Source organism: Bos grunniens, chromosome 8 (genome assembly GCF_055505025.1).
Source record: "Bos grunniens cultivar Pamir isolate PY7600 chromosome 8, Bosgru_T2T1.0, whole genome shotgun sequence".
Lineage (NCBI taxonomy): Eukaryota > Metazoa > Chordata > Mammalia > Artiodactyla > Bovidae > Bos > Bos grunniens.
In genome coordinates this window covers 30,754,427-30,766,804 of record NC_141172.1, presented here as the reverse complement: position 1 = coordinate 30,766,804, position 12,378 = coordinate 30,754,427, and the positions used below count along the sequence as shown (strand labels likewise).

The window sequence follows — 12,378 nt, the reverse complement described above, 5'->3', positions numbered from 1 at the left end:
ATCTGCCATAAGGCTGATGTCATCTGTATATCTGAGGTTACTGATATTTCTCCCAGCAATCTTGATTTCAGCTTGTGCTTCTTCCAGCCCAGCATTTCTCATGATGTACTCTGCATATAAGTTAAATAAGCAGGGTGACAATATACAACCTTGACGAACTCCTTTTCCTATTTGGAACCAGTCTGTTGTTCCATGTCCAGTTCTAACTGTTGCTTCCTGACCTTCATATAGGTTTCTCAAGAGGCAGGTCAAGTGCTTTGGTAGTCCCATCTCTTTCAGAATTTTCCACAGTTTATTGTGATCCACACAGTCAAAGGCTTTGGCATAGTCAATAAAGCAGAAATAGATGTTTTTTCTGGAACTCTCTTGCTTTTTCCATGATCCAAAATATGCTGGCAATTTGATCTCTGGTTCCTCTGCCTTTTCCAGAATGAGCTTGAACATCAGGAAGTTCACGGTTCACATATTGCTGAAGCCTGGCTTGAAGAATTTTGAGCATTACTTTACTAGCCTGTGAGATGAGTGCAATTGTGCGGTAGTTTGAGCATTCTTTGGTATTGCCTTTCTTTGGGATTGGAAAGAAAACTGACCATTTCCAGTCCTGTGGCCACTGCTAAGTTTTCCAAATTGTTGGCATATTGAGTGCAGCACTTTCACAGCATCATCTTTCAGTTATTTGAGATAGCTCAACTGGAATTCCATCACCTCCACTAGCTTTGTTTGTAGTGACGCTTTCTAAGGCCCACTTGACTTCACATTCCAGGATATCTGGCTCTAGGTGAGTGATTGCACCATCGTGATTATCTGGGTCATGAAGATCTTTTTTTGTATAGTTCTTCTGTGTATTCTTGCCTCCTCTTCTTAATATCTTCTGCTTCTGTTAGGCTCTTACCATTTCTGTCCTTTATTGAGCCCATCTTTGCATAAAATATTCCCTTGGTATCTCTAATTTTCTTGAAGAGATCTCTAGTCTTTCCCATTCTATTGTGTTCCTGTTTTTTGCATTGATCACTGAGGATTACCTAAAAATTTAGGGTCCCAACAAATAAAATACAAATACCAAGAAGAGAGACAAAGAATTTTGGAAAGTAAATTTCCTTTACTTTCATCAGAATCAAAGATTATTCAATGACCCATAATTAATCCTGATAATAAAACAGAATTTTCAAAAAGATCTTTTTGTATGTGCAGAAGAGTTTCAGAAACATTTTATATGTATAGTAAATGTCATACTGCTGCTAAGTCGCTTCAGTCATGTCCAACTCTGTGTAACCCCATAGACGGCAGCCCACCAGGCTCCACTGTCCCTGGGATTCTCCAGGCAAGAACATAAGTGTGATAGTTTCTGTCAATTCAGATGGTTGAAATTTTATACAAATACAGTGAAAACATTATTTTCTGGATATCAGTTCAGTCGCTCAGTCATGTCCGACTCTTTGCGACCCCATGAATTGCAGCACACCATGCCTCCCTGTCCATTACCAACTCACGGAGTTCACTCAAACTCATGTCAATCGAGTCGGTGATGCCATCCAGCCATCTCATCCTCTGCCATCCCCTTTTCCTCCTGCTCCCAATCCCTCCCAGCATCAGACTCTTTTCCACTGAGTCAACTCTTCACATGAGGTGGCCAAAGTACTGGAGTTTCAGCTTTAGCATCATTCCTTCCAAAGAAATCCCAGGGCTGATCTCCTTTAGAATGGACCTAGTTGGATCTCCCTGAAGTCCAAGGGACTCTCCAGAGTCTTCTCCAACACCACAGTTCAAAAGCATCAATTCTTTGGTGCTCAGCTTTCTTCACAGTCCAACTCTCACATCCATACACGACCACTGGAAAAATCATAGCCTTGACTAGATGGACCTTTGTTGGCAAAGTAATGTCTCTGCTTTTGAATATGCTATCTAGGTTGGTCATAACTTTCCTTCCAAGGAGTAAGCGTCTTTTAATTTCATGGCTGCAGTCACCATCTGCAGTTTTTTTGGAGCCCAGAAAAATAAAGTCTGACACTGTTTCCATTGTTTCCCCATCTATTTCCCATGAAGTGGTGGGACCAGATACCATGATCTTAGTTTTCTGAATGTTGAGCTTTAAGCCAACTTTTTTACTCTCTTCTTTCACTTTCATCAAGAGGCTTTTCAGTTCCTCTTCATTTTCTGCCATAAGGCTGGTGTCATCTGTATATCTGAAGTTACTGATATTTCTCCCAGCAATCTTGATTCCAGTTTGTGCTTCTTCCAGCCCAGCATTTCTCATGATGTACTCTGCATATAAGTTAAATAAGCAGGGTGACAATATAGACTTGTGTACTCCTTTTCCTATTTGGAACCAGTCTGTTGTTCCATGTCCAGTTCTAACTGTTGCTTCCTGACCTGCATATAGGTTTCTCAAGAGGCAGATCAGATGGTTTGGTATTCCCATCTCTTTCAGAATTATCCACAGTTTATTGTGATCCACACAGTCAAAGGCTTTGTCATAGTTGTAAAGCAGAAATAGATGTTTTTCTGAAACTCTCTTGCTTTTTCCATGATCCAGCAGATGTTGGCAATTTGATCTCTGGTTCCTCTGCCTTTTCCAGAATGAGCTTGAACATCAGGAAGTTCATGGTTCACATATTGCTGAAGCCTGGCTTGGAGAATTTTGAGCATTACTTTACTAGCCTGTGAGATGAGTGCAACTGTGCAGTAGTTTGAGCATTCCTTGGCATTGTGTGTCTTAATATAACTAACGTCTATAGATAACAGCATCACCAACTCAGTGGACATTAACCTGAGCCAACTCTGGGAGACAGAAAAGGACAGAGGAGCCTGGTAGGATAGTACATGGGGTCACAAGAGTTGGACATGACATAGTGATAGAGAAACAACAAAATAGACAACATCATCCAACAACAGCAAACTACACATTCTTCTCAAGATCACATGGTGCTTTCACAAAAATAAAGGACATTATGAGAACAAAATACATCTTTAAAATTTTTTTAAAAACACCACAAAATAGGAACCATACCATCTCTTCTCTCATACCATACTGTATGTAATTAAACTAAAAATCAGTAAAAGAAGGATAACTGGAAAATAACATAATATGTGGAAATTAAACAACATACTACTAAACAACATATGAGTTGAAGAAACCTCAACAGAAATTAAAATATATTTTAATAAAATGAAAATAAAAATACAGTCATCAAAATGTATAAGATGTAGTCAAAGCAGTAGAGAAAATTATAGAAATAAATGCATTAATTATAAAAATGATGCACAATTAATATTTTAAGATGCTACCATAGGAAACTAAAATAGTAGATAAAATAAATTCAAGCTAAGCAAAAGGATTGAAATAATGAAAATAAGAGCAAACATCAATGAAATTAATAATAAGAAATCAAGAGAAAATCTATAAAACCAAAAGCTTGTTTTTTGAAATGATAATTAAAATGGTTAAGTCACCCAGGATAACTGAGAAGAAAAGAGAAAGGACACAAATTATTAATATCAGAAACAATACAGGGATTATCATTACAGATCCTATGGGCATTATAAGGATAATAAAGAAAGAAAGAAGAAGCGTTAGTCACTTGTGTCCTACTCTTTGCGACCCCATGGACTGCAGCCTACCAGGCTCCTCTGTCCATGGGATTTCCCAGGCAAGAATACTGCAGTGGGTTGCCATTTTTTTCTCCAGGGGATCTTCCCAACCCAGGGATCAAACCTGGGTCTCCTGAATTGCAGGCAGATTCTTTACCATCTGAGCCACTAGGGAAGCCCAAGGATAATAAAGAAATAAAATAAAGAATGCTATGCTCACAAAATCGATCCTATACGAAATAGGCCAATTCCTTAAAGGAACAATTTTCTAAAACTAACACAAGAAAAAATAGATAATTTGAATTTGCCTATACCTATTAAGCAAATGTTAGATAACAGCAAATAACCTCCAAAAACAGAAAGAACCAGGCCCAGATGGATTCACTAGTGATTTCACTGCATGTTTAAGGGAAAAAAAAAAAAAATTATACTAATCCTCTGCAATCTTTTTCAGAGGATAGAACCAAAGGGCATACTTCCTATTTCATTCCATAAGGACAGGATTACCCTAGTACTAAAAAAAAAAAAAAGACAAAGAAATTATGATAACAACTATAAATAAATATCTCCCATGAACAGAGATAGGAGTTCACAACAAAATATAATAAAGAATGTAAACAAAGAATTACACCCCATAACCAAGGGGGATTTATCCCAGGTATGCAAAACTGGTTAAACATTTGAAAATTGATTAATATAGTCCATCCAATTAATGGGGTGAAGAAGAAAAATCACCACTCTTTTCAATATCTTATTAGAAATCCTACTTAATGCACAAGGACAAGATAAGGGGGAAAAAGCTATACAGATTGGAAAGGAAGACATAAAACTGTCTTTATTTGAAGATGACATGATTTTCTATTTAAAAAATCAGAAAAACGTTAACAACAACAAAAAAAATTCTGGATCTAATAAGCAGATATAGCAAGGTTGCAGAATACAAAGTTACTATGGAAATAGTCAACTGCTTTCCTGTTTACCAGAAACAAACAATTGAAATCTTAAAATACACAGCAACAATATTAACATTTATACTAGTATCCCCCCAAATAGAATACTTAGCTATAAATCTAAAAAAATATGTGCAAGATCTATAAGAGGAAAACTGTAAAACTCTGATGAATGAAATCAAGTAAGAATTAAACAGCAAGACATTCCTTGTATATGAATAGGAAGACTCAGGGTTGTCAAGATATCAGTGCTGACAAACTTGGTCTATTGATTCAATGCAATCCCAATTAAAATCCCAGAAAGTTGTTAATATTTTATAGCTATGCACAATGTGCTTCTAAAGTTAATATGAAGAAGCTAAAGACCCAGAATTGTCAACTTGATACTGAAGGAAAAGAACTAAATAGAAAGATTGACACTACCCAAACTTCAAAACTTACTATAAAGCTACAGAAATCAAAACACAGAAAAATGAACTGAAAAATTAAAAAAAGAAGAGAAATAAATGAATGTAGCACTAGAGAGGCCAGAAATAGACATAGATATAATCAAATAATCTTTGACAAAAGAGCAAAAACACTACAATGAATACTGTTTTCAACAAATGGTTCTGGAAAAACTGGACATCCATATGCAAAAACAAAAACATGAATCTAGACATAGACTTTACACCCTTTACAAAAGCTAACCTAAAATGGATCAGAGACATAAATGTCAAATTCAAAACTGTAAGACTCCCAGAAGATAGCATGGAAGGAAATCTAGATAAACTTGGGTATGATGATGGCCTTTTAGGAACAACACCAGAAGTTCAACCTATGAAAGAAACAATTGACAAACTGAGCTTTACTAAAAAAAAAAATTATCTAGGGACTTTCCTGGTGGTCCAGTGGCTAAGACTCTGTTCTCCCAATGCAGGGGCCTAGGCTCAGTCTCTGTTCAGGGAACTAGATCCCACATGCTGCAACTGAGTTCCCACATGCTGCAACTGAGAGTTCTCATGCCACAACTAAAGACCAGCCCGCAATGCTACAACTGAGACCTGGTGTAGTCAAATAAATAAATAAATGTAAAACATAAATCTATTCTGTGAAAGAAAAGTCAAGAGAATGAAGACATAAGTCATAGACCAAGAGAAAATATTTGTAGAAGACACATCTGATAAAAGATTGTTATCCAAAATATAGGAAGAATTCTTAAAATTCAACAATCAGAAAACAAACAACCCAAATTTTTTAAATGATCCAAAGACTTTAACAGATACCTCTCTAAAGAAGATATACACATGGCAAATAAGCATATGAAAAGATATCCTGCACTGGATGTTATCAAGGAAATGCAAATCATATAATTAGATTCTTCTCCATACTTATTAGAATGCCAAAGTCAGGAACACTGACAACACAAAATGCTACTGAGGATATGGAGCAAGAGTGATTCTCATTCATCATGGCTGAGAACTCAAAATGTTACAACCACTCCAGAAAACCATTTGCTGGCTAAACATACTTGTACTATTCGATCCGGCAAAGGCACTTTGGAGCATATACACAAAGAATTTAAAAACATATCCACACAGAAACTTGCATGTGAATAATTATAGTTGGAATCAACCGAGATGTCTTTCAGTACGTGAATGGAGTACACCCAGGCAATTGAATATAAAAGTCCAAAAAAGAAATGAACTATCAATGCATAAAAAGACATGGAGGAACCTTAAACGCATATTACTAAGTGCTAAAAGTCAATCTGAAATGTCTTCCTACTGTAGGTGCTTGGTCACTCAGTCACGTCCTACTCTTTGCAACCCCATGGGCTGTAACCCTAGTCCACCTAAATTGCATTCTGGAAAAGGGAAAACTCTGGAGACAGTAAATGATCAAGTTGTCAAGAGTAAAATGGAAGGAGTGAATTGGCAGAGCACAGAAGATTTTTGGAGCATTGAATATATCCTGTATGATCCCATAATAATGGATGCGTGTCATTTTCATTTGTCCAAATCCACACAATTTTTAAGAGTGAACCCAATGTTTACTGGATATTGTGTGATTATGCTGTGACAATGTATGTTCATCAATTGTAGCAAATGTACCACCTTAGTGGGGGACGTTGATAATGGGAGAGGCTATGTGTATATGGGGGCAGAAGGTATACAGGGAAACTTTGTACCTTCCTCTCAGTTTTGCTGAGAATTTGAAACTGTTTTAAGAAATAGTCTTTTAAAAAAAACCAACAACAAAGAGATTAAATACTGAACTATAAGATATGGTTTTGTTATACATTCCATCACTAAACTGGTATATTTTGCAGTAGCTTTAAAAATGACTGGGACTTCCTGGTGGTCCAGTGGTTAAGACTGTGTGCTTCCACTACAAGGGGCAAAGGTTCAACTTGGTTGGAAAATTAAGATCCCACAAAAACTAAAAATTACATTAAATTAAAATGATTTGAAGCATATATTCACTGCTCTTTAGTACCTATATTACACTAAAGCTGCTATTTTTAGATATCATCCAAAACTAATCCACCATGTTGGATTTTCAAATTCAAAAGTATTGGAGAATTCATAGCGTGTAAATATAGAAACAAAAATGTTTTCTTGGACTTGGGTAAAATGCGTAGGATTGCAGAGTCAGTAAGTCATTTTGTAGATGGAGAATGCCAATTAAATGTAGTGTTTCTGATTTACCTGTTTTCCATAATATAAACATAAAAGACAATGTTTTAGCTAGAAAACAGACCAGAGTTTAAGATATCAAAACAGAGATCTTTTCTAATACATTGTGTTCAAAATGTTCTGCTTTGTTTATTCATTCATGGTTTGATTTCCATCTTCTGCTAGGAATGCATAAAAAGTTTGAAAATGTTCTTTTTTATAAAGATAGAAGGGTGCCATTTATAACTGGTCAGTTATGGCAGAAAGTGAAGAAGAATTAAAGAGCCTCTTGATGAAAGTGAAAGAGGAGAGTGAAAAAGTTGGCTTAAAGCTCAACATTCAGAAAACTAAGATCATGGCATCCGGCCCCATCACCTCATGGCAAATAGATGGGGAAACTGTGGAAACAGTGGCTGACTTTCTTTTGGGGGGCTCCAAAATCACTGCGGATGGTGATTGAAGCCATGAAATTAAAAGATGTTTGCTCCTTGGAAAGAAAGTTATGACCAACCTAGACAGCATATTAAGAAGCAGAGACATTACTTTGCCAACAAAGGTCCATAGTCAACCATAGTCAAGGCTATGGTTTTTACAGTAGTCATGTATGGATGTGAGAGTTGGAATATAAAGAAAGCTGAGCACCGAAGAATTGATGCTTTTGAACTGTGGTGTTGGAGAAGACTCTTGAGAGTCCCTTGGACTGCAAGAAGCTCCAACCAGTCCATCCTAAAGGAGATCAGTCCTGGGTGTTCATTGGAGGGACTGATGTTGAAGCTGACGCTCCAATACTTTGGCCACCCAATGTGGAGAGCTGACTCATTTGAAAAAACCCTGATGCTGGGAAAGATTGAGGGCAGGAGGAGAAGGGGACAACAGAGGATGAGATGGTTAGATGGCATCACTGACTCAACGGACAAGGGTTTGGGTGGACTCCGGGAGTTAGTGATGGACAGGGAGGCCTGGTGTGCTGTGGTTCATGGGGTCACAAAGAGTCAGACACAAATGAACGACTGAACTGAACTGAAATGCAATTTATGTAAAACATGAGAGACAAGGCAGCAAATAGCTGATTCAAATGCTTCACAAAATCCTCAACTCTATTTTTAAAAAGTACAAATAAACTAAGAAGGAAACTCCCTGTGGGATAGCATATGGATCAGTTTTCATTTGATTAGTGTAAATGGGTAGAAATGACATTCTTTGACAGGAAGCTTTTGTTTATATGATAGAGAAAATGAAAAAAGAAATCAAATAACTTGAAAAGTAATGCTTTATTTACACAAGAGGCTTATGAAACCCAAGCTATGTTGTCAGTCAAAGCAAAGCTCTCATTAATATATATTTATGGTTATTTAAATTTTCTTTCCCTATGTACATTTCCTAAAAAGAAGGAATAATCTTGGTGATTCTAAGACATTTATGCGTAAGATACAAAGAACTTTTTTTCACAGTATACTTTCTGTGTTATAGAGGATATAGAGATAAAATTGGAGAAGGCAATGGTGCCCCACTCCAGTACTCTTGCCTGGAAAATCCCATGGATGGACTGAGCAACTTCACTTTCACTTTTCACTTTATGCATTGGAGAAGGAAATGATAACCCACCCCCAGTGTTCTTGCCTGGAGAATCCCAGGGACGGGGAAGCCTGGTGGGCTGCCATCTATGGGGTCGCACAGAGTCAGACACAACTGAAGCAACTTAGCAGCAGCAGAAATAAAATTAATAATTATAAAGTAATCCAGAAATCAAACAAAATGGAATAGGGAAATCTCTTTATAGCTCATTTTAGAAATACCTTTGTGTGGGTTAAATATTATACATATATATTTTACAAAATTATTCTAAAAATAAAATCAGCTGTACTTGTGATATTCCAAGTACACATTGGTTGCATTTAGATCTGTGGGTCTTTATTTAAAAAAACACTTCTTACATCATCAAAAACTCTTATAAAACATAGCTTAATTGAGGACCTACACATATTTTTGCTTCCTATATTTTTACAATTTTTTCTATTCTGTTGTTCTTTAGTCATTAAGTCGTGTCCGACTCTTTGCGACCACATGGACTGTAGCCCATCAGCCTCTTCTGTCCATAGGGTTTCCCAGGCAAGAATACTGGAGTGGGTTGCCACTCCCTGTTCCAGGAGATCTTCCCAACCCAGGGATTGAACCCATGTCTCCTACATTGGTGAGCGGATTCTTTAGCATTGAGCCACCAGGACATATAATTTTTCATTAAACATGTCTACTTTTAAATTTTTACTTTCGTAAGTATAAAATATTTGACTCATCGCTTATTATGCTTGTAGAATGAATTCTTAAATTATTGATAAAAACATGAAAATTATTATCATATTTTATATTGGCAGAAAAAGCTCAAAAAGTTGTGCATACTAAAACCACAGCATACCTGTAGTTGCTGACTCCATGATATATTATTAAAAATTCCACTGAAAGACAGTCTTAGTCTTATTAGTAGGAAAATATAATTTATAATTACTTTAACTTTCCAACAAAGCCTATCATTTTAGAATTTTAACATTTTATTTGTTGTTGGAATTCGTTATCTTTTTCTAAAGAGTGTGTGACAGAAGAGTTTTCAAGCTTCTAACAATTTCCCACACTATTAACATGTGAAAAATATCCTTTCGTTAAGTTCAGACTAATGATAAAAAATCTATTTTTGGAATGAGGTTGCACAACACAAAACGGTAAATCAGTATTTCTAGGTGATCTCTGAACATGAGAAGATCTCTCTAACTGGAAAGAGTCTCATCCTATGAAGGAGAAAACCAGAACTTTTCATGCAGTTGCATGTTTGTTTCAGAAATTGATTTCAAGAATAAACAAAATACCCTAACATTTATAACAAATTACCAGTTTATCACCAACAATAGAAATTATTTTATGACATCAATACAATTGTTTTAGAAGAGAAAGTGTTGGCATGACTATCTAAATGAATCAGTGTTCTGTTCTCAGCTGATTTTAGTGATGAAAGATATGGCTATGAAATCTATGTGAATACGTGAAACCTAAAACAGATTGTTTTTCAAGTCATCAATAGCAGTGCTTTCTGCCATGCCCCACCCCTCCCACTCCATAGTTTTCATGTGTTTTAAAACCAGACAGGGCATTCTGTATAATGTGTCTGCATAGAGGTTGCAACAATAGAAGAAAAGGAACAAATAAAGCTGTAACAGTCACACAAAAAGGTGGTAAAGAATAAAAAAGAGAAATAGAAAAAGCAAACAAATACAGATCTTCTTTGACTTACAATGAGGTTATATCCCCATAAACTCAAAGTAACATGAAAATATCTTGTCAAAAATACATTTCATATACCTAACATTCCAAATAACATAGCTGAGCCTAGCCTAACTTAAATGTGCTCAGAAGATACATGTTAGCCTACAGTTGGGCAAAATCATTTAACACAAAGCTTATTTCATAATAGTGTTGATATCTCATGTAATGTTTTGAACACTATACTAAAAGGGAAAAATGGAATAAAAGTTGAAAGTGTATGAACTCTTTTCCTTTGTGATGGCATGGTGGATTGGTACCAGCAACTTGCTGCCACTGCCCAGCATCACAAGATATTGTCTACCACATGTAACTAGCTTGAGAAGAGATCAAAATTCAACATCTAAGGAATATTTTCTACTGAATGTGAGAAATCATTAAGTCAGATGATCATTGGTCAGGGACTGTTTGGATTTGTGGTAGGAGAAATTTCTACTTCACCAAAATATAACTGAAATTAAACTCAAACTACTTGCTAAAAAATAGTCTTAAAACAAACAACACAAACCCCAGAGAGACTAATTACCATATGTGGCAGCATAACTTCAATCTCTGCATCTGTCTTGGCTCCACTTTTTGTCTTTCTTTCACATGGTCATCTCCGTAAGAGGACACCAGTCATATTGAGTTAGGGGATCCATCCTACTTTAGAATGGCATCATCTGAACTTACCTAATTATATCTGTGGCAATCTTATTCCACATAAGGTTACATTTAAGGTAACAGGGGTTAGGACATCAACATATGATGAGGAGGAATGCAATTCAACCCATCAGATCAGATCAGTTGCTCAGCTGTGTCCGACTTTTTGCGACCCCATGAATCGCAGCATGCCAGGCCTCCCTGTCCATCACCAACTCCCGGAGTTCACTCAGACTCACATCCATCGAGTCAGTGATGCCATCCAGCCATCTCATCCTCTGTCGTCCCCTTCTCCTTTTGCCCCCAATCCCTCCCAGCATCAGAGTCTTTTCCAATGAGTCAACTCTTCGCATGAGGTGGCCAAAGTACTGGAGTTTCAGCTTTAGCATCATTCCTTCCAAAGAAATCCCAGGGCTGATCTCCTTCAGAATGGACTGGTTGGATCTCCTTGCAGTCCAAGGCACTCTCAAGAGTCTTCTCCAACACCACAGTGCAAAAGCATCAATTCTTCGGCGCTCAGCCTTCTTCACAGTCCAACTCTCACATCTATACATGACCACAGGAAAAACCATAGCCTTAACTAGACGAACCTTTGTTGGCAAAGTAATGTCTCTGCTTTTGAATATGCTATGTAGGTTGGTCATAACTTTTCTTCCAAGGAGTAAGCATCTTTTAATTTCATGGCTGCAGTCACCATCTGCAGTGATTTTGGAGCCCAGAAAAATAAAGTCTGACACTGTTTCCACTGTTTCCCCATCTATTTCCCATGAAGTGATAGGACCAGATGCCATGATCTTCGTTTTCTGAATGTTGAGCTTTAAGCCCACTTTTTCACTCTCCATTTCACTTTCATCAAGAGGCTTTTTAGTTCCTCTTCATTTAACAATTGTTAAATATATTTTAGTAAAATTTCTGATTGTTCAGTGGGGATATGTGTGTTTATGCTAAGTCGCTTCAGTTGTGTCTGACTTTTTGTGATCCTATGGACTGTAGATTGCCAGCATCCTCTGTCCAAGGAATTCTCTAGGCAAGAATACTGGAGTGCATTGCCATGTCCTCATCCAGGGTATCGTCCCAACCCAGAGATGTCTCCTGCTTTGGCAGGTGGGTTCTTTGCCTCTGGCAGCACCTGGGAAGCCCTCAGTGGGAGAATGGAACTGAAAATAAATTGTATTATTTATCTGCAGAAAACCCAGAGTTTCCTTAATATGCTCCTCCTTTTCAGTTTGAAA

General features: G+C 37.0%; 1 long non-coding RNA gene across 18 annotated transcripts in view; it reads right to left on the bottom strand.

The window, feature by feature from the left end:
* Positions 1 to 12,378, bottom strand: part of LOC147366889 (uncharacterized) — a 1,020,561-nt gene that overhangs the window by 211,506 nt on the left and 796,677 nt on the right. The window lies entirely within an intron of this gene.